The following is a 20,524-nucleotide window of genomic DNA, read 5'->3' on the forward strand; positions in this document are numbered from 1 at the left end:
CTCACATAGTCCCCATGGCAATTCTTTTCCAGTTCCATCCTTCCCTGGTTCCGAACAGGGGGGCAGGGGCCCCAAGGTGAGCCTCCGGTTTAGGCAAGCATTTACTGAGTGCTTTCTTTGAGCACAGGGCTACAAAGGTTCCTGATAGGACTTTCCAGTCCTTAGGTAGAAATGAGTATTTAGGAAAGTCACCAAGTACCAAAAAATACTAAGTTCTGCATTAACCATACAGGGTATGATAGAGTCAAGAAAACAACAATGTGATCTCCTTCGGGTGGAATAGTTGCCTGAGCAGGGTTGGGGGTATGAATGATGGGCTTTGAAGGGTGTGTAGGAGTTTGCCAACTGGAGAAGGTAGAAGGAAATGCCAGGCCAATAGAATACCTTGCACAGAAGCATGGGAGTACTGGGGGGAGTAACACACACTGCAGTGTGCTATTACCCTGGGGTATAAGAATATATGTGTTGGAGGGATAATAATAAGAAAGAGACACCAGGCTGGAGTTGGTGATGAGTGTGACAAGTCTCATGCCATGCCACGAAGCTAGACTTTATTCCCTAGACACTGGGGACTCACGGAGGGGTTTTAGCAAGGAGAACGATTTATTTAGTTTAGCTCTGTGGTGTAAGATGTCCCCTCTGGTGGCTGATTGGACATGGGCGCTGAAGGAAGATGCATGTGGTGGGACCAGGGCAAAGGAAAATTCCTGGAAAGTCACCTTGGGCTCATGGAAGGAAGTACCTGACACATCAAGCTGTCATGTGATAGGAAAGGGTGGTGCCCAGAAGTAACAAGTTCCTTGTCAGTGGAGGAATCCAAGTGGAGGGGAGGCCTCCTTCGGTCCGTTTTCATCTTGAGACTTGGAAACTGAGTGGATGTGAGAAGGACGTTGGTAGCTGGGGCACAGTAGAGAAGGCCTCTCCAGGCTCACTCCCCCCACCCCTGCCGGCTGAGCAGGGGTGCCCGAGCCCCCTTGGGCCCCTCTGCTGCAGCTTGCTAACTCAACTGCCACCTCTGCCCCCTCGGTGGCAGGATACAGCTCTCACGACAGAGCTGGTAAACCCCAGATCCTTTGCCCCACTCCCAGCAGAGGAGCAGGGGCATTGGGTCAAAGTCGGGTCTAGGGGGCATTAAGTAGAGGAATATTTTCTTCCCACATAAAGGCCGGAAGTGAAAGACATACACACCTTTCTTCCTGTCTGACACCGGATGGGGTAGGTCATACAAGACTGTGGTGCCTGTGACCACTGACAGGACAGCAGAGAGTCGCAGAAGCCACCCCAAGGCTTGGCTGAATCACGACCCTAAGATTGTCTACACCCTGACTGTTGATCTGTAAGGCAATAAATAGCAGGGTTTAAGCTATTTCGAAGTCAGATATTATGTCTCTTGCTGCTAAATTCAGTCAGGAATATTGCCATAATAAAAAAACAAGATAAAATTAAACACAGGTCCAGCTCCCAAAACACTGGTTAGCAGTGTAGACTTTGACTTAGGTTGTGGGGAGACTGCAGGAGGCATTATGTCCGACATTCTGCCTTTTGGGAAACCCCCTTCACCCTTTCTGCCCTTTCTGTCAAGTTCAGGTGCTTGCCACATCATTTTCCCCAGCCTCCTCCCATCTCTCAATCTCCTTTCCATCCTTTTTTCTTATGTGGAACGAGTTAGGTTTTCCTCAACTTCTTTGCTAAGGAAAACAGAGGTTCTCTCTAGGACACATTCACACCAGAAGGCGGGCATGGGAGGAACAGGGGGGAGGGGAAACTTGAGCATGGCTTTGAAGCACTAAGAACAGTTCACCGAGTCGGAGAGGGAAGAAGGAAATAGGGAACTGCACTTGTAAATCTAACAGAACTGTTTTATTTCTATCATGCACTGAAAATGCTACCTTTGAGGCTAACCCTCTCATCTAGGAGGCTCTGGGAAGCTCGCTGACTCTTGGGTTGGGGATCGGACCCAGACGCTGTAGGGAGTGTGAGCAGAAGAGGTGTCCCTGGGTCTTGGCAGCCTGGCCTGCACACTGTCCCTTGGGAGGGAGGAGAGGGGTGGGGAGCCGACTCTCAGGAGCAAGATGAAAGTGTCAGACCCCTGTGGTCTGAGAGTAGCCCCGGTGCCTTCTGCAGCCTGGCACACGGGGTGTGGCTCACATCCCTGCCTGCGCTGGCTGGGGACTCGGGGGCTTGGGTGCAAAGGCTCCCGGGGAGGAGGTCCCTTCCACGGCCCTCGTGCTAAGCTGTGCTGGTCGGGGCCGGGTCGGACTATTCACTGACTGTGCGAGACTGGGAAGTCACTTCCCCTCTCTGTGCCTTTCCCTGAACGGGAAATAAGAAAGCCCGCAAAGGCAGGATGAAATGAAGTGGTTGTAGCTAGAGTATTCTTGGCCACACTCGAGAAGAGTGGCCACGAAGGACGCAGGCCTGGCTCAGAGTCTCGTACCCTGTACAGTGTCTTTGCGTTGGCACCTAGCAGGAGGCACAGCAAGAGAAGACCAGGCTTCCAGATTGAGCTGGGAAATGAAACACATAGGACATGTGGGCTAGTAACAGGTTATCAACATGTGGGTCATTATTAACAGCTGCTTCATTGAGCTAATGGGCCTGATAATGTTGCAATAGGGTGTGTATGTGTCCATGCGTGTCTGTAAAGCCCTTTCAATCACAAACACCTAAACGAGCACCTCCCCAGGTGTGACAGGCCCTGAGGATACAGAGACCAGAGGTGGACAAGAATGGTCCCTTCCCTGGAAGGGCTCTGCATCAGAGTCAGTGCAAAAAAGAGGGACCACCTGGATGCTGTAATGAGGAAGGGACTTACTGAGGGAAATGGGGGGCCTATGAAGTCACTGGAAGGGCCAGAGAAGTAGCCTCCAGAGGTGACCCTGGAGCGCTGCCTCTGAGGTGGCTGCTGGCATTGCTGAGCTCAGGGCACGCTGCTGGGGCTGCAGTTCGGGAAACAGGAAGCTGCCTCTACTGTGCTGGCACAGCAACTTCCTCTAGTCGCCAGGAAGCTGTGGGACAGATCGCGGGACAGGGCCACAGACAACCTGTCCCCCCACTTGTCCTGCCAGCAGAGAGCTGCCCCAGGAGCAGGAAGATGGCTTCCGCCTTCCAAATCTCACTCAGGCATGTGTGACTGGTGTCCAGGGTCTGGGCTTCAAGAGGTCTGGGGTTAGCTATCTGGCCTCCATTGCAGAGCAAGGGACACTTGTAGGAGGGAGGCTGGGGTTGGAGCCAAGTCAGGGACAGTGGCTGAGTCTCTGGCAGTCACCACCGGCTGTCTAAAGCCTGGCCAGAACCAGCAACCTGCTCCCTGTTCTATTTCCTCCTTAGACTCAACTTTGCAGAGATGGGGGCACTGGTTGGCCTTCCTTCCTGTGGATACGGGGAACCCCAGAGGGTCTCCTGGATTTCCTTCACCAGCTCTCTGCCTTACGCCATGACTGACATCACCTACAAGGCTGGGACACGTGCAGGAAGCTTGGGCCTGGAAGTGACAAATGGTTTTCAGATTCAAATTCTCTCTTTCAGGGGGCTAGGCTAGGTTTACCCTCGTGTGGGTGCAGGGGAAATGGATGTGGCAAGTTAATTCATTTATTCAACTAATATTTACCAGGTACCTTCTATGTTTCAGACATTGCCCTAGGGCTGGGGAAATAGAGGCGAATAGCTCAGACACCTCTTGTGGAGCCTACTTTCTAGTGAGCCAGAATATAATAACCAAGTCAAGAACTGAGAAAAGAATAAGCCCTTCAAAGTGAATGACACAGAGCTATGTAATGAAGAGATCCCAGGGGAGGGCAGCTTTTAATGGAGGGTGCAGCTGAGGGCCTTTTTGGGGAGGTGACTTTGAACTGAGGTTTGACTGATAGGTTGGAGTCAGCCATGGGAAGATCTGGAGCATGAGCAAAGAGTTCAGCATGTGCAAAGGCCCTGAGGCACGCATGCTCTTAGTGCATCTGAGGACCAGAAAGAAGCCAGGATGTCTGGACACAGGAGAGTGGTAAGGAAGAACAAGCAAATGTCAGCATATGTCATTTCACTCAAGACCTTGAGGGTCATGGCGGGAGGTTGGGATTTATTCTGAGAGTGGTGGGAAGCCATTGGAGGCTCCTGAATAGGAGAATGGCATGGTCTGATTTACATTTTAAGGAAATGACTGAGGCAAATGGGTGAATGATGGATTGAGGTGGGCAAGAACGAGGGCAGGGAGGCTGGCAGGGGGCTGGCATGGTGAACAGGTGAGAGATGGCAGAAACTTGGACTCGGGTGCTGGCTCAGGAAATGGCGTTCAGATCGGAGCTGTTCCGCTCCCAACCCCCCAGCCCCAGCTCAAAGGAGTCCCTAGATCTTTGAGCCCTGCTCTGGCCTTTGTCAATCTTATCATTGCCAAAAGGCATAAGGTGTGTGGAGTCTGGTGGGTGGGGTGACGTGCCCTTTGTTCTCAGACACACTGTGTCAAGGCCCGGGCAGACCTGGGTTCAAATACAGGCCCTATTACTTACTGTGGGACCTTGAGCAGGTTACTTCATTGCCATAGGCCTCACTCAGTGTCCACATCTATAAAATAGGAACAATGATGCCTTCTTTTGATGAGGATGAATCGTGAGAAAGCCAGCCCAATGGTACACACCCAGTACAGGGTCTCTGTAAATGTCCGCTTCACGCCTGTCTCGCAGTCCGCATCCTTTTACTCACACTCCTGCTACCCAGCACACGGGTAGGGAGGAGGGGGGCCCAGATGGTCTGTCTAAAAAGTCCCCCAGTAATGAAAATGTCAGCAGCAGAAGAAAAGGAGCCAGGCTCTGCTCTGACGGTGGTGATGGCAATGAATGATTTATGTCCAGCATAATGGTTACATAAGCAGCTGTTACATTTTAAAAGCATCATGCAAACAATATGAAACATTTATTTAAGTGGTTCTGCACTATGGGGAATTTGATTTAATCAGCCTTTATTTCTGTTCTCATTAGAATGAAGTCTGGCAACTCTAGTAGACAGCCCTACCTCCATTTGGTAGCTTCCAGCTACTGAAAGCAAATATTTTTACTGTGCCACAATTAAACATTTATACAGCACCCGGCTCCCCATCTGGCCTGTGGATGGGAGGGGAGGTGTAGTGAATTCACGCCACGAAAGTCTCACATACAATGAAGGAAGAAGCACCCCCACATCTAGCAGAATTAATAAAGCACACAAAGAACCCATTTGAGAGTAAAAAAGTTCACTGATTCATAACATTTTGGATGCGCTGGGAGGTGTAGGTAGGTAATCTGAGAATCCTTTAGGTGGGCTTTTTATCTTTGTTATTCTGGCCTGAGTGAGATATTTTGTTTTTGTTTTTAAATTCTAAGACCCATCACAATTTATAAATCACGGACGATGCTAAGAGGAGCCTGTGAAGATGATGGGATTTACTTGAAATTCCACCAAGATTTTCATGAATTATGTTACCAAATTCAGGATAGAGGTTCCCTTGTGGAGAGTCTTGGCGGGGAGGTGGTTACACAAGGGGTTTTTACTGACTTGGCAATGCTTTATTTACTTTTTAATTTTATTTATTTTAATTTTTTTAATGTTTATTTTTGAGAAAGAAGGAGAGACAGTGTGAGCGGGGGAGAGGCAGAGAGAGAGGGAGACACAGAATCAGAAGCAGCCCCAGGCTCTGAGCTGTCAGCACAGAGCCCGACGTGGGACTCGAACTCATGAACCGTGAGATCATGACCTGAGCCGAAGTCGGACGCTTAACCAACTGAGTCACCCAGGCTCTTATTTATTTTTTTTTAAAGTTTTTATTTATTTATTTTGAGAGAGAGAGAGAGCAAGTGCAAGCAGGGGAGGGGCAGAGGGTGAGATAGTCCCAAGAGGCTCCATGCTCCGTGAGGAGCCCGACGTGGGGCTCTGTCTCATGAACTGTGAGATCATGACCTGAGCCAGTATGAGGAGTTGGGCCCTTAATCGACTGAGCTCCCTGGGTGCCTTGGCAATGTTTTATTTCTTAAGAGGGTGGTGGCAACATGGATAACTCTGTAGATCTTTTGCATGTGTCAAATAGTGTGTTCTATTGGTAATAGAAAAAAAGGGGAAAGAATTTACTGGGTATTGGGGTAAAAAAACTGAAATTCCAGTCTTGTCTCTGCCACTGTCTCTGTGAATCTTAGACTCCCCTCCTGCCTTTTCTGGGCCTCAGTTTCCTTATCTATGAAAAAGCAGAATTGGGCTAGAGCAGTGTTTCTCAAAGTTTGTTCCCTGAATCACTTCTCAAGTGATGGCCCTTAAAAAAAAAATTCCATGGTTAAATAAGTCTGGGAAATACTGTGTACTGTCTGCCCCCTGGGAAGATCATAGAATGTTAGAGGTTCTGAGAAGTCCTGTGGCAAAGAGGTGTCTTTTGTTAAATACCTATTTAACCATCATGAGGTACCAGCATTCTGTAAAATAGCCTTTGAGATTTGTTATTCTGGATTAGTTCAAAGATCCTTTTAAGTCTACACTCTTTAATAATTTAAGCCAGCTTCCTGCCCCTGAATAGGATAATCGCTAACTATCCCTGGAATAGAGAATGAGGACATCCCAGCCCATCACTTTGCTCTAGGTGAGCCAGCTGATATCCTTCCTTCCTGCAGGCACCTGGGCTCATGCCCTCCCAATGCTGGGAACCTCTTCCTCAGCCACTCATTGAAATTCCTAGGTGTCTATCTTTCCTTTCTCCTTGGCTCCCCACCCTGTAAGTATACATTTTCCAGATTGTCTGTGGCTTAGTATGAGATGATAAAACTGAGGATCAGAGAGGTTGTGCGGCTGAGACATGGCCACATGGCCAGGGAGTGTCAGGGCTGAGACCAGAACCAAGTTCCCTTCTCATTCTCTTCAAATGCTCAAATGCTTGCTTTACATCCAGTTTACAGCCTGCCCCGTGCTGCGATTGAAGGACAGCTTAAGTCCTTGCATACTAACCTGATGCTGTCTTTTCTTGTTATTGCTTTTCTATGATGGCTGTTTGCTTTTTGTTTTGGTATGGCTCCCCTGGGAAGATTAATAGTCTCCTTAAAGGTGAATGTCCTGTCTGTGTCTGTACGAAACCCAGCACTGTCCCAAGGATAGCAAGGTGCTGATGACCCTGTCAATGCCCAGTCAGTGAACGTCCCACCTGGCTTCTTAATCTGCCTGCCAAGCCATCTTGGTGCCAAGTACTCCTCTCTTGAGTGATGCAGTTACATGATTTTCTTCACACAAAGTCACGGTTAAGGCTCCCCCTCCACTGTGGGGTACTTCAGAAGGCGAGAATCACGTCAGCTCTCCTCATAGGTTCTTAGTCAATTATTCACGTTGGAAAAAACCTTGATTAACTGGAATCCTTGAGCAACCACACCCCATTTGAGAGAGAAAGAGACAACTTGGGGGAAACCAGGTTTTTACCGTTGATTGAAAGAGAGCTATGTCTGGGGCGCCTGGGTGGCGCAGTCGGTTAAGCGCCCGACTTCAGCCGGGTCACGATCTCGCGGTCCGTGAGTTCGAGCCCCGCGTCAGGCTCTGGGCTGATGGCTCGGAGCCTGGAGCCTGTTTCCGATTCTGTGTCTCCCTCTCTCTCTGCCCCTCCCCCGTTCATGCTCTGTCTCTCTCTGTCCCAAAAATAAATAAATGTTGAAAAAAAAATTTAAAAAAGAAAAAAAAAAGAGAGCTATGTCATTTCTAGGGAGAAGCCCTTTATACAATCATACAGTGAAATTAGGTATGAAAGTGAAAAAAAGGAAGTCTGCCTTTTTGAAGGATGGTTTTAAACACATCCTGAAAAACAGTATCATTTTCTGCGAAATCCTCGTGTGACTGGGAAACAGAAATGAACCGTGGCTGAGGGTCCCTGATAGCGGGTTGATTTGAATTTGCTCCGTGGCTGCCTATCTGCCCTGGGGGCCAACTCAGAAATGGCACTCCCCCTTCAAATTCTTTTGGGGGAGCTACTCCTGAGGTGGGTTGTTCTGAATGCAGGTTTTCGTTGGAGATGGTTTTCCAGGAGAGGAGCACACCCACTAGATGGCAGTGTGCCTGCGGCCGGATCTCACAGGGCCTGTCACACTGGGCTGCACCCACGGACCCCCACCACATGTGTCTATTGAGCCCTTGAAAGGTGGCTGGTCTGAGTTGAGCTATGCTCTGTGTGTGTGTGGGGGGGGGGGAGGGGTAATGTACAACATTTTATGAATAATTGTTTTCTATTGATTGATTGCATCGATATATGGAGTTAAAGAAAACACAATATTCAAACTGATTTCACCTGTTTTCACTTGCTTTTTAATGTGGCTACTAGAAAACGTAAAATTACATATATGGCCTCATTATATTTTCGTTGGCAGGGAAGAGAGAAGAGAGCGGGTGGGGAAGGTGGCGATAGGACAACTGGGCAGAGCCAGCATAAGGTCCTGTGCAAAACGGAAGCCTGTGGGGGTTGGCAAACGATCAGCTGGGCTTGGGTTGTGGCTCCTCGTCTGTTCTGGACTCATGGCTCAATCATTTTAGGCATTGTTTCCTCCATCTGTAAATGGGCAACAAGTGTTACTTCGTCATATGTATGTTGAAAGGCTTAGCTGTAGGATAGCCATGAGCTGTGGTCCTCTCAAGCCTGCATCCCAACGTGACAGTAACAGCACCCCCTTCAGTCCCAGAATCGTCTCAGTTAAAACAATAAATTGCATGGTCTCCCTCGTTAAGTGAGATTATGAATATTGAGCACCAGGCACATTATAAGCACACGGCTTTATATACAATAGATCCCACAACTCAGATATGAAAGATGCTGACTTCTGTAACTCTGTGCAATTCTAACTTGGAGCCCTGTTTCTGCTTGAAGCACAAAACTCAGCCTTGGCATTTTCAGGTAAATTCAGTTATTTCAGAATTACATTCAAATCCAGAGCTCTGTTTCCTTTCTTCCAATGTTGCATCTAAGTTGCATCTAAGCACCTAAGTTGAGGGGTGGTCATGCAGGTGGATGGCATTGGGCAGGGAGGGGATTTTGGCCATTTACTTGTTTTCTCCAATGGACTGAGTTCCTCCACCTCTCTGGTCACTGTCCCCATGTCTGATGAAGTCACAGCCCACAGCACCTCATCTGCTGTGGCACCCTCAGCCCCTCCTCAGGTCTCTGCACCCTCCTGGAGACTGGCTGTGGTTTGCAGAGGTCGGCACCAGAGGCTGACTCTGTAGTCCCCTCTTGGGTAAGCTCCCTCCTTCCTCACTCAGACGATGGCTTTACATTGTAGAGCAAGAAGGTCCATTCGTTCAGTAACCACAGAGACTTTGCACCTACTTAGACCAAGACCTTTGGCTGAGCCCATGGGATACAGAGACAAATAATAAGTGTCACCAGCCTCACCAACCATCTTAACCAAGACACTCACCCAAATACCAAGTGGAAAATAACTACTTCCTAGAGAGAAGTGCAACTAAATTAGGACTTTGGGATGGGTTACTCATGGGAAAGAAAACCAGGGTTGGGACTGTGTGCATAAGCTTTGTTGAAGAGCTTCTGAGGACACTTGGAAAGGTGGAGGAATGGTGATCCAGCAGAAGACCCAGCATGGGCAAAGGCTTGGGGGATGTAAAGACCCAGTGTTTCAGTATGTTTGAAGGTCTTTAAGGAAGAGATAAATTGAGGTGTGTAGGTTTGGCTGAGTTGGCCTTGGGTTTTTGAGTGGAGTAGGGAGGACCAGAACTGTGTTTCAAGGACCCTTTTCCAGAAGTCACACATAACACAGACTCAAGAGAGGAGGTGTGGAGAGACTGGAGGCAAGGGGAGCCCACCAGGAGACCTGGATGAGGGAGGGAACTGGAGAAATGGCGTGAATGGGGCTGTTTGAAAAAGACATTGCTGAGGTAGACTTCACAGGCTTTGGGCACTGAAAGGATATGACAAATTAAAGAGGTGCAGATAACGATGATTCGAGGTTTGGAGTCGGGGGGGGGGGCGGTAAAAGGGAAAAGAAGAGAGAATTCGGTTTGGGAATCAAAGTCAAAGTCCTGTTATGGGCATGGGTGTTATGAGTTTCCCGGTTGTCCAAATGAAGATGTCTTGTGGGCAAGACCAGATGTCCGGAGAGAAAGTCAACTTGGACAAGTCAACGGGAGAGTCATTTTATTTTAGGGATTAGGACCGAGGAAAAGAAGAAAAAGCAGATAGGATAAGTGTATCGGTCAGAGTCTCAACCGGAAACGGATGCCGTACTCAATTCTGGTGATGTGAGGAGAGTTTTTTTAAAAAAGGACTAGTGGCAAAGTTGTCAGCGGAGTACAGAGACAGCACTGGGAGAGCTGGGGAACCTCGCTTTCTCTCTCTCCTCTCCTGGAAGGGAAGGTCACCAGAACCCAGCAAACAGGAGGGTGTAGAGACTCAGACACCTTGAAAGTGGCCATCTCTCCACGTGACCTCACAGAGAGGGAGCCCAGTGAATGCACATCCTGGCCTCATGCTCCCTCTCCTCCCCTGATCACCTGCATCGTCTCCCCGTTGGCTGAGAGCAGATCCTGAGAGATAGATGGAAGGTTCCAGCAAAGCAACGGTAGCCCTTGTCGTCAGACAAGATGCTAATTCCTCAGGAGAGAATGATTTCCAGCTGTTTATTCTTTTATCCAATAAATCTTATTGGGTTTCTTGCTTATTACAAAGGTAGTACATGTTCGTTGTAGGAAAACTAGAGACTGTAGGCCAGCCAGAAGAAGAAATTAAAAATCATTAGCAATCCCATTGTTCAAACCAAATCGCTGTTTATAAAAATGCAATTTCTTGGACTTTTCTATTAAAAATGTAGTGTAGATGTCTTTCCATGTTGGTACACATGGATAATGTCATTCTGAACAGCTCTTTTTATACGCAGGAACCACAACTTATTTAAATAACCCCTCTTCATGGAGATGCCGGTTGTGTTCTACATTTTAAATAATAATGCATCTCTGCCACTGAATGCTTATACCTCCTTAGGCTCAGTTCCTAGGAGTGGCATTGCTGAAGCAAATGGCTTATTCATTTTAAAAGATAATGTGACATATTCTGGCATTGGTTTAAAAAAGAGAATATAATGTAAGGGTTAGAGTGTGGACTTCTTGACCAAACCTGATTTAGAATCCTTAGTGAATCTAGGGAAATTAATTCACCTCTCTGGGCCTCAGTTTCCTAATCTGTAAAATGGGGATAGTGATAGCATGGTCCTTACAGGTTTGCTGTGAGGATTCAGTGAACTATTATACATGATATGCTTAGAATAGAGCCTAGAACATGGTAAATATTCAATACAAAGTGTGCTATCTCTCTTTCTCTCAACCCCTCCCCTGCTCTCTCTCTCTCTCTCTCTCCCTCTCTCTCTCTCTCTCTCTCAAAAATAAATAAACATTAAAAAAAATAAAACAAAAACAAAACCAAAAACAAAACAAAGTAGCTGTTATCATTACCCAAAGTCTTCTTATGCCGGAGATACTGAATAGACTATAGACCAGGGAGAGAGAAGAAAGAGACCGGAGGCCAGGAGCAGAATTTGTAGGCATCTAGGTGGTCTCCAAAGGGCTTTCTGTCACTCTTAGAATAGGGTCTGCACTCCTCAGCTTGGCCTTCCAGACTTCCCAGTCAGGCTACTTTTTGGCTCTTGGCCCTGCTCCTGCTATCTCCCCCTCGCCCCCTGACAGCAACCTTCACATGCCAAGCCCATCCCTGCCTACAGGCTTTGCAATGGCTGTACCCTCTTCCTGGAATGCTCTTCCTCAAACTTCCCACGGCTGGCAACTTCATATCCTGGAGATATCACCTCCAAAGAGAGCCTTCCCTGAACACTTCCTCCTTGCTTTCATCCATTCAACCGCATTTATTGAGAAGCTACTAGGTGTTGGGCACTTCTAGGACCTAGGATAGAAAGATAATCAAGATAGAAAGGCCCCTCATGGAACTCACATTGCAGCATAGAGAGGCAGACAACACACAACAAATTATCAGAAAGAGACAGGTGCTCTGCAGGGAAATAAAGCACCATGACAGAATGGTGAGTTCTGAGACTGGTTTGAACCTAGTGGTCACAAGGCTCTCTCAGGAGGTGCCTTAATGCTGAAATCTCTCAGAAGGAAGAAACCAGCCATGTTCCCGGGGAAGGTGGTGGCTGGGGCTCAGCACCATAGCAGTAGTCCTCAATCTGGGAATTTTGCTCCCTGAGGGTCATTCGGCAAAGTCTGGGGACATTTTTGGTTGTCACGACTTGGGATAGTGGGTTGCTATGGGTATCTAGAGAGTAGAGGTGAGCGATACTCCCAAATGTCGCACAAATACACAGGACAGTCCTCTGTGACAAAGAATTATCCTATACCAAATGCTAGTAGAGCTGAGGTTGGGGAGCCAGAGCTTTGGGTTAGGGGTCCAAGGATGGGGAACATATGAGGGGAAATATGAGGGACAGACAGACAGCAAACAAGCAAATACAGAAGTGAGAATAATTGGCAGGAAAATCCTTCCCTCTTTCTTCCGTCCAGTTCATCCCCTCACTGAGAAAAACAACCAATGTCCACATGGCTTATCCCAATTAACAACCATAATGTTTGCTCACAGGGAGAACAATTTGACAGGAGATGGCATATTACATTCAAATTCAGCTTACGTGACAATATTCATGAGTCACTAAAAAATACACAGAAACTGAGCTCATCCTTCAAAATTCATTCCATGAATATTTGCCAAGTACCTACTAGGTGTCAGACATTAGAAACCTTACCAAGTACATCGGAGAAACCCCGCCCTGCTTCTACCTGTCTCTTTTCTTGCTACGCACAGAAACAGGAAGCAGCCAGAGTGGGAAAGCCTGAGTAGATTTTAAACATTTAGTTATACTCTAGAGAATACTCTTCAAATTTTTGGTTGAAGAGCTCAAGCAGGTCTTGATAGAGAAAGGATAGCAAATAATGATTTCCTTCTTACACACACACACACACACACACATTTTATAAGTTTGAAACCTGGATCCATATGATAATCAACATCGACATTTAATCATTTAATATTTAATATAGACCTTTTCCAGAAAAGTTGTCATTAGGTTGATTGCATGTCTCAAAATAGATTTGGCTGGATATAAGAGGGGATTATTATATATGACATTTACACGTCAGTTCCCCCTCCTTTGCCTGGGGCAGATATCGCTAACTGATGGCAGCACTCTTGACTGGATATACAGAGCTATGGACCCAGCTCTTCTTAACGTAGCATACCAGGCACTCAGTGCTGGTAAATCTAAGTTACCACAAGGACGGAACATTTTTGCCTTCTATGCTGACTGTTTTTTTTTTGCATTATGTCATTTCTTCCCCATACTCAACTTGTGCAGCTGTTTTGTTTTGTTTTGTTTTGTTTTTTAACCTTAGCTCAGGAATGGTCACAGATACAGTTAGACAAGATTAGGGAAACATTCAGGATGCATAAATGGCTGGGGTTTGTTGATTTCTCTACAGGAAAGAAAGATGATGGGTTCTGAGTTAGTTGATGGCTTTTGCTCCTCCTCGCCGTGACGGCAGGTCCCAGGGGCAGGCGGGACCAGTGAACGGGGGAGCAGAGTCCATGATGAAACAGAGATCATTTTTATATTTTTATATACACGTCAGGAGATCATTTTTGTATTTTTATATACACGTCATGTCCAAAGTGCTGGGCAAGGCAGAACTGGGAGTCCCCGGGCTGAGGGTAGATCAGATGTGAGTTATGAGTTGAACACTGTCCGTGGACACGGAATGATATGGAGTCACCCCCTTCCCAGATTCGGGGCCAGCTCCTGGCTCCTGCACAGGACGATTCTGTTCTGGCAGCCTAAAGCCATCAAGTAGGGCTGGAAACTCTCTTGCACAGACCAGTCCTCTGCCCCTTCCCCATCCCTTGCCAATCACAAATTGTCACTGTCCTTGAGCTTCAGAGAAATTACTCCCTTTAATGGAGAGCAGGACCTGAGCCAAATCTCCTCCCTCTGCCTCTTTCCTCACCGTTTCCCAGGCACAAGCACAGAACAAAATAAATGCAAACCAAACATGGAATAGGTTTTACTCCCCCAGGAAATTCTGGAACAGTTCAGATCTCTGCTTGCACTCAGACCCGGCGGACAAGGAAAATGAGCTCCAAGTACCGCCACGCGGCACTTACGTTAGGATTCTGGGCTGGGACGAACTCAGAAGGTGTCCCCCTCCTTCTGTGCCCGTGCACCACCTTCCCTTCCTTTCCCTGGTGCCAAATATGCCTTCATTCATAAATGAAGCATGGGAACACCTGGCCTCATTCATTCGAGAATCACATAATGTTGGGTTATCTTTGTGATGCTTTTCAATCGATAAAAATCAACTACAAAAATGGTTTGATCTTCACAACACCCTGTGACATAGCTACTGTTACTATTCCCATCTCACAGACAAGGAAACTGAGGCTCAGAGAAGCGAAGGGTCTTTCCCAAGAGAGAGAAATGGGTAGATACTTGGGATGTGAGTCCACGTCTTCTGACTCACGGCCCGGAGTCCTTCCCGGTACAACACAGCTGCCGTGTAAGTGCTGTGACCTTTTAATCGAGTGCGGCTATGCTGAGAAGGGTTTCATTATGATAGGAAATGAGCCCACCGAGGGCCAAGGCCAGGCGTAATTAATTTGAGAGTGTCCACTGCACTTTGGACACCTGTCGGTAAGGCACCGAGGAGCTCAGGCCAGCATCCATCTGCCGAGACCCTGAGGGCCTGCAGCAGCAAGGCACCCCCCTGGCCTGTTCCCTAGTGCTCAAGCTGAGGTCGCGCGTGAGCCACACACTTAGAGATCCACCTACCCGTCATTCATTCATTCATTCATTCACGCACTCGTTCGACAAACGATCCCTGCCTGTGTGCGGTTCGTGTGCCAGTGCGCATGTGGTTAGGGGACAGTGGAGACAGGTACACAAGACAGGTAGACTGTGGAGTACGTCAGGTGGTACCAGGTGATAAAAGTAAAACGGGGGGCATGGGGCGGCAGGGGTTTGGTATTTACGGGGGAAGGAAGGAAATTTCATAGGGTGGTCAGGGAAGGTGTCACGGAGAAGGGGGCATTTAAGCAGAGCTGGGAAGGAGTGAGTCATATAACTGGGCAGAGGAAAAGCACTCCAGGCAGAGGGAACAGCTGGTGCACAGACCCTGAGGTGAGGGGCAGGAGGGGAAAAACGGGGAGCCGGGCTGCTGGAGCAGCTGGCCTGCTCTATGCTGTACCCCCAGAGGCAGCTGTGTCCCAGTGCTCTCTGTCTTAGACTACACTGCAAGGATCTCCAGAGATTGTTCTTTTCTGTGTGTGTCCAGTGATCTCCTTGGGCAAATGTCCAGAAATCACATTTCTAGATCAAAGAGTTTGCACATTTTCAATGGTAGGAGCCACTTCTGGAAACTTTCTCCAAAGACATTTTTCTTCTTTCCTCCTGCATCCCCCCCCGCCCCGCCCCATGCTCGGTACATTTTTCTTAGAGACCCACATTAATCTTCCCCCAAACTGTTTACCTCCTGCTATTTGAATGTTCAGAGATCCCAATGGCCACCACTTGCCCAGAGGAAAAGGCTAAACTTTTTGGCCTGGAACTCAAGGCTTCCTCCGTCTGCTCCTAGCAGATTTCTCCCACGTTTCCTCCGGCTGCTCCCTTACACCGTCTACTCACTGCTCCAGCAGATGTTTCCCAGGATGTGTTTGGTCCTGGAAAAAATGGAAAGCTGAAAACTGAAGAATGTCAGTCTGGTTGGTGGGGTCACAGTCAACTGAACTGCACTTGGTGGGCTGTTAGAGGTTCAGTGGCCAGCCACCCCCATACTCCACAGTCCCTCAGCCACACCTTGCCTCTCAGCCATGTGTGCTCTATTTTCATTGGATCCAACATTTATTCACTCCGCAAGCACATATCATCCCCTGCTAGAGGCAGGCTCTCTGCTAAGCATGGGGACCCCTAAATGGGTATGATTAGGGCCCAGCTCTAGTGCCTTTCCCATTTCTCTCTCTGAAATCTCCCAACCCTACTGGGATTCCACCTACCCTAGGAATCTCCTTGACCACCTGGGAGCCCAGTCAGCTCCCTCCTCCCTCCTCCCTCCTCCCACAGCACCTGCCTTCCATTTGGCACTTGGCATGAGTTGATCCACAGTCACTAATATTTTTATTTTTTTTAATGTTTATTTTTGAGAGAGAGAGAGAGAGACAGAGACAGAGACAGAGTGCAAGTGGGGGAGGGGCAGAGAGAGAGAGAGAGAGGGAGACACAGAATCCAAAGCAGGCTCCAGGCTCTGAGCTGTCGGCACAGAGTCTGATGTGGGGCTCGAACTCATGAACTGTGAGATCACGTCCTGAGCCTGAGTCAGATGCTTAACCAACTGAGACACCCAGGTGCCCCAACACTAATGATTTTTTGGTAGTTGTGTGTTTCATTGCTCCAACTAGACCGGAGCTAGGAGAGGACAGGGACTACAGCTTATTTTACATCTTTGTAATGGTCTCTGTGCCAATAGATTATCTGGCACATTGTGCTTTCTTACCAAATATTAGTTTGTTGAGGGTCTGGTTATGCTTCATCTCTGCTCAAAAACACTTGATAAAATCCAAATTCCTTAGCCTGTCAATTAAGACCTTCTCTTTAGGACTTGACTGAACATCGCCTCCTCCAGGAAGTCTTCCAGGAAGGACTATCTTAGGTTGAAGCTCACCTATGCCCCACCCCCCCACACACACATGCGCGCACACACACACACTCCTCTGTTGTCCTCTATTACAACAGCTATCTGCAAGGTGGATGAGAACTTGGTCTTCAAACCTACAAGCCCCTGAGTTCTTTCTTTTTTCTTTTTTAATGTTTATTTTTTTTCGAGAGAGAGGCAGACTGCAACTGGGGGAGGGGCAGAGAGAGAGGGAGACAGAATCTGAAGCAGGCTCCAGGCTCTGGGCTGTCAGCACAGAGTCCAACGTGGGGCTTAAACCCACGAACTGTGAGATCATGAGCTGAGCTGAAGTCAGACGCTTACCCGACTGAGCCATCCAGGTGCCCCACAAGCCCCCAGAGTTCTAACCTTGGCTCTGCCACATAATGGTCATGTGGCAGTTCCTTCAGCTCTTAGACTCTCAGCTTCCTCGTCTGTCGAATAGGCATCATAATCACATTTGCCTCCTGGCAGGGATAGAGGGCCATGCTGTGAGAAATAGTAAGCAAAGGCAGCCACGGGCTCCAGCACCACGTGGAAAGCCACAGTAAATTAGCATCATCTTCTTACTGGCCACATCAGGTGTCTGTGTGCTCCTTTAGGACCGTCCAGAGCCGGCTTAGCTCCCCTCTGAATGGCTGGTGCCTGTTGGGGTCTGGGACAGGGATGCTTAACCAATGCTTGTTGGGTGAGCGACCAGACACATTTACCTGTCATCCCAGGAAAACAGAGCTAAAAGCCCACTGATAGGGCATTGGGAACAGAGCTAAGGCCTAACGGGATTGAACTTGTCTCTCCTTGGGCGCATTCTCCTATTTCATGGCCCTGCCAGGCTTCCATGGGCAGCTGTGCTGAGCCAACCTCAATATCTTTCTGACAGATTCACTCAGATTCATCTAGACTCCACTGAGTTCTTCCTTTTTTATCTTGATTCGAATGTATATTTTCCCATTATAATCTAATTTTCTCCCTTCCTCCCAAACCAGAGCACTTTGCCCATAGAGATGTGGGCCACTGTTTGCATTTATAGCATCCTTATTAACCCTGCCCTGACCTCTGGGCTCAGTGCTCAGCCTGGGGAACAACTTCAGTTCCCTTTCCACAGGGCCTATTAAAATGCCTTTCTTTTAATTGGTCCAAAATGGAAGATGAGCTAAAAAAAATATGTCAGCTTTCCTTTTCCATTTCAGGGTGCAGGAAGGACACACGGTGTGCCTGCGTTGTGTCGCAATGCCCTGTGTGAAGGACCCAGGGGAGCCGCGTGAGGCAGGCTGATGAGGCAGGGTGGCTGGTGGGGGCTCAGGGATCCTCTGAGGGCTTTTCCGGGTTTCTGGCAGTGACCCTGGGGTTTAGAACGAAAAAGATGTAATATTGCATAATACTGTGAATTCAAATTTGGCCATCAGCAAAATTGTCCTTTAAAAATGCTGGTCAGATACTATGGCTAATATAGATACTTATTACATGCTTTGAGCACTTACTGTGCTTTAGGCTCTGCTCTAAATGCTTTCTGGGTGTTCATCCCTCAAACCCTCATACATTGGAGAAATATTTTTTTTTCCATTTTCGGGTGAAGATATTGAGGCACAATGAAGGTATAAACTCAACCAAACAACCTAGCTCTAATCAGCAGGGAGCTATGGCTAGCTCACATGGATCCTTTCTAGAAATGGTGTAGGACGTCCTGTTCTCTTGGTGGTGGCCCAGCCTCCACAGCTTGGCGATAGGAGCACCGGGTACCAGCCCTCTTTGTCATCTTGGACAGAAGCCCTTGCACAAGGTATAAACTACCCAACCTCTCATGGTGGCCCTGGTGGCAGAAGTAGGATCTGAACCCAGACTGGCTCTGGAGTCTGTATGCAAAAGTCCTGTACACCCCAGCCCTTGCTGAGCTGGCTCACTGGGGGGGGGGGGGGGGGGGGGAGGGGGCAGGAGGGGGTTCTTCTGTGCCTGAGTTACCGGAGCTGAGAGCAGAGCTGGGGACGGAGAAGTAGCTCAGGCTTGTTGGTTTGCTAAGATCAATGGGTCAGGAGGGTTCATGAGCATGTCCAGACCCAAGGATTTAGCCCCGAGGGCAAAACTTTAGGGTCTGAAGATCCTGAAGGCCGGTTCTAGGCAAGTCTCTGGATGGATTTGTGTAGGTTAGGAACCCACGCTCAGATAAGGCCGAGTACAGAATGACACTTTCAAGTTCGAGATTTTGATTTCAGGAGATGACATGGTGGAGAAGGAGAGGCACGGCGTTGAGCATCAGACAGAGCAGGGTTTCTGTTCCAGACCCACCTCTCACCGCCTGCGTGACTTTGGGTGCATTAGTAACCAGCCACACTCAGTCTGAAGAGGAACCGAGTTGTCCTTGTTGGGTGCCTAAAACAGCGTCTCCCCGCTCTGCTCCTCATCCCTTCAGCTGTGAGGGTATCTCACACCCCCCAAACCTCCCCTGCCACATCAGCCCCCTCTCCTGCCCCTCCCAGCCCCTCAGCTGGAGAAATAAACAGAGTTCCTGCTTGTGTGGGCCCAAGGGAGTTGGTGCCATCAGTGAGGAGAAGCTCATGGCCTTTAGGAGCCCAGAAGCTCCGGGGGTAAAATGTCTTCAGAACCCTCCCCTATCACCTTCCTTTTTATGCAAAACACTCACGCAGAGACCCACAGGCTGAATCTTCATTCTGTTTCTCTTTTTCTGTGCTTATTTTTCTTTTCCACTGAGACTTTTGATCAGGGCTATGGCAACAGCCAAGAAAACATTCTTCAAGAAGCCAGAGAATATTTAAAATACAATTTTAAATATCTGCCCTCATAAGAATGACCAAAAATAAACCAAAACACTGGCCTGGACCATTTCCTCCTGGTCTGGCACACACATTTCAGGGTCCAGGGGGAGCAGCTAGGGACAAATGTGGTTCTGACAGGGTGTTCTCAACCCTCCAAGTTCAGGATGCAGGATAATTCCGCTCACATCCTCGCTCCTATTGAGTTACATCACAAAGAACTCACTCACTCAGCACTTGGCCGAGCAGATTATGGACCAGCAGATCTCCTGGCCAAGCCCAGGAGATGATTCGAGGAATAACAAATGCGCTCACGCCCAAGTAGCGCATCTCCCTCTGGTGGGCCTGGCCTGTTTCGTGAAGGCCCCGACAGGCCAAGGACTCTTCTGCAAGCACTTCTGCTCCAACCAACAGTCATAATCTCCTTCCATCATCCAGTGTCCTCCTCCAGTTAATCCTGTGCACCGTTGACTATTGGCCGGATTTCGAAATGACAGTAAGGACAAAATGAGAGCAGCTGGCATTTGCTTTCTCAGGAATTGCTCTACGTGCTCTACTCATACGATCTTCCTTCATCCACCTCAGAAGCTAGGAGCTGTAATTCTCCCAGTTTACAGATGGGAAGATGGAGGCTCAGAATGATTAAGCAACTTGCCTTAGGTCACACACCTGAACAAGTTGTGGTTCAACAGAACTCACACCTTTGAAGGGCTGCCAACCTAGACAAGATGCCACCGGTGGGGGTCACTGGGCTCACTCACGGGGAGTGCTTTCCAAGTGCATTTTGTAGGCATGTATTTCCCTAAAGCGTTAATGCATCTTCTAAAGAAGATTCAGGGGTCAGATTTCATTTGTGAAGCAGTGGGCTAAGCATTGCCAGTTTTGTTTCCCTACCTCAGGATGTCTTAGGACTTTTACTCTCCTAATCTGCAGGAGGCTCCCCATGCTGCATTTCCTTAATCACAAAGGTGCCATCAATCTAAGGTGCATCATTTATGCAACAACTACTTTCGTAGGAAATAAACATGTTCGCATAGGCGAACATCAAGTGTAAGACACGTGCT

General features: G+C 48.2%; 1 protein-coding gene and 1 long non-coding RNA gene across 4 annotated transcripts in view; both read right to left on the reverse strand.

The window, feature by feature from the left end:
• The window catches only part of KCNIP1 (potassium voltage-gated channel interacting protein 1), a 343,533-nt gene that overhangs the window by 276,461 nt on the left and 46,548 nt on the right, over window positions 1–20,524 (reverse strand). The window lies entirely within an intron of this gene.
• LOC123379591 lies at window positions 8,267–16,264 on the reverse strand. The gene is made up of 3 exons (XR_006584239.1): window positions 15,514–16,264; window positions 10,486–10,692; window positions 8,267–8,530 (listed from the first exon to the last, which is right to left on the reverse strand). It is a non-coding gene; the product is annotated as an uncharacterized LOC123379591 (long non-coding RNA).

Source organism: Felis catus, chromosome A1 (assembly GCF_018350175.1).
Source record: "Felis catus isolate Fca126 chromosome A1, F.catus_Fca126_mat1.0, whole genome shotgun sequence".
Lineage (NCBI taxonomy): Eukaryota > Metazoa > Chordata > Mammalia > Carnivora > Felidae > Felis > Felis catus.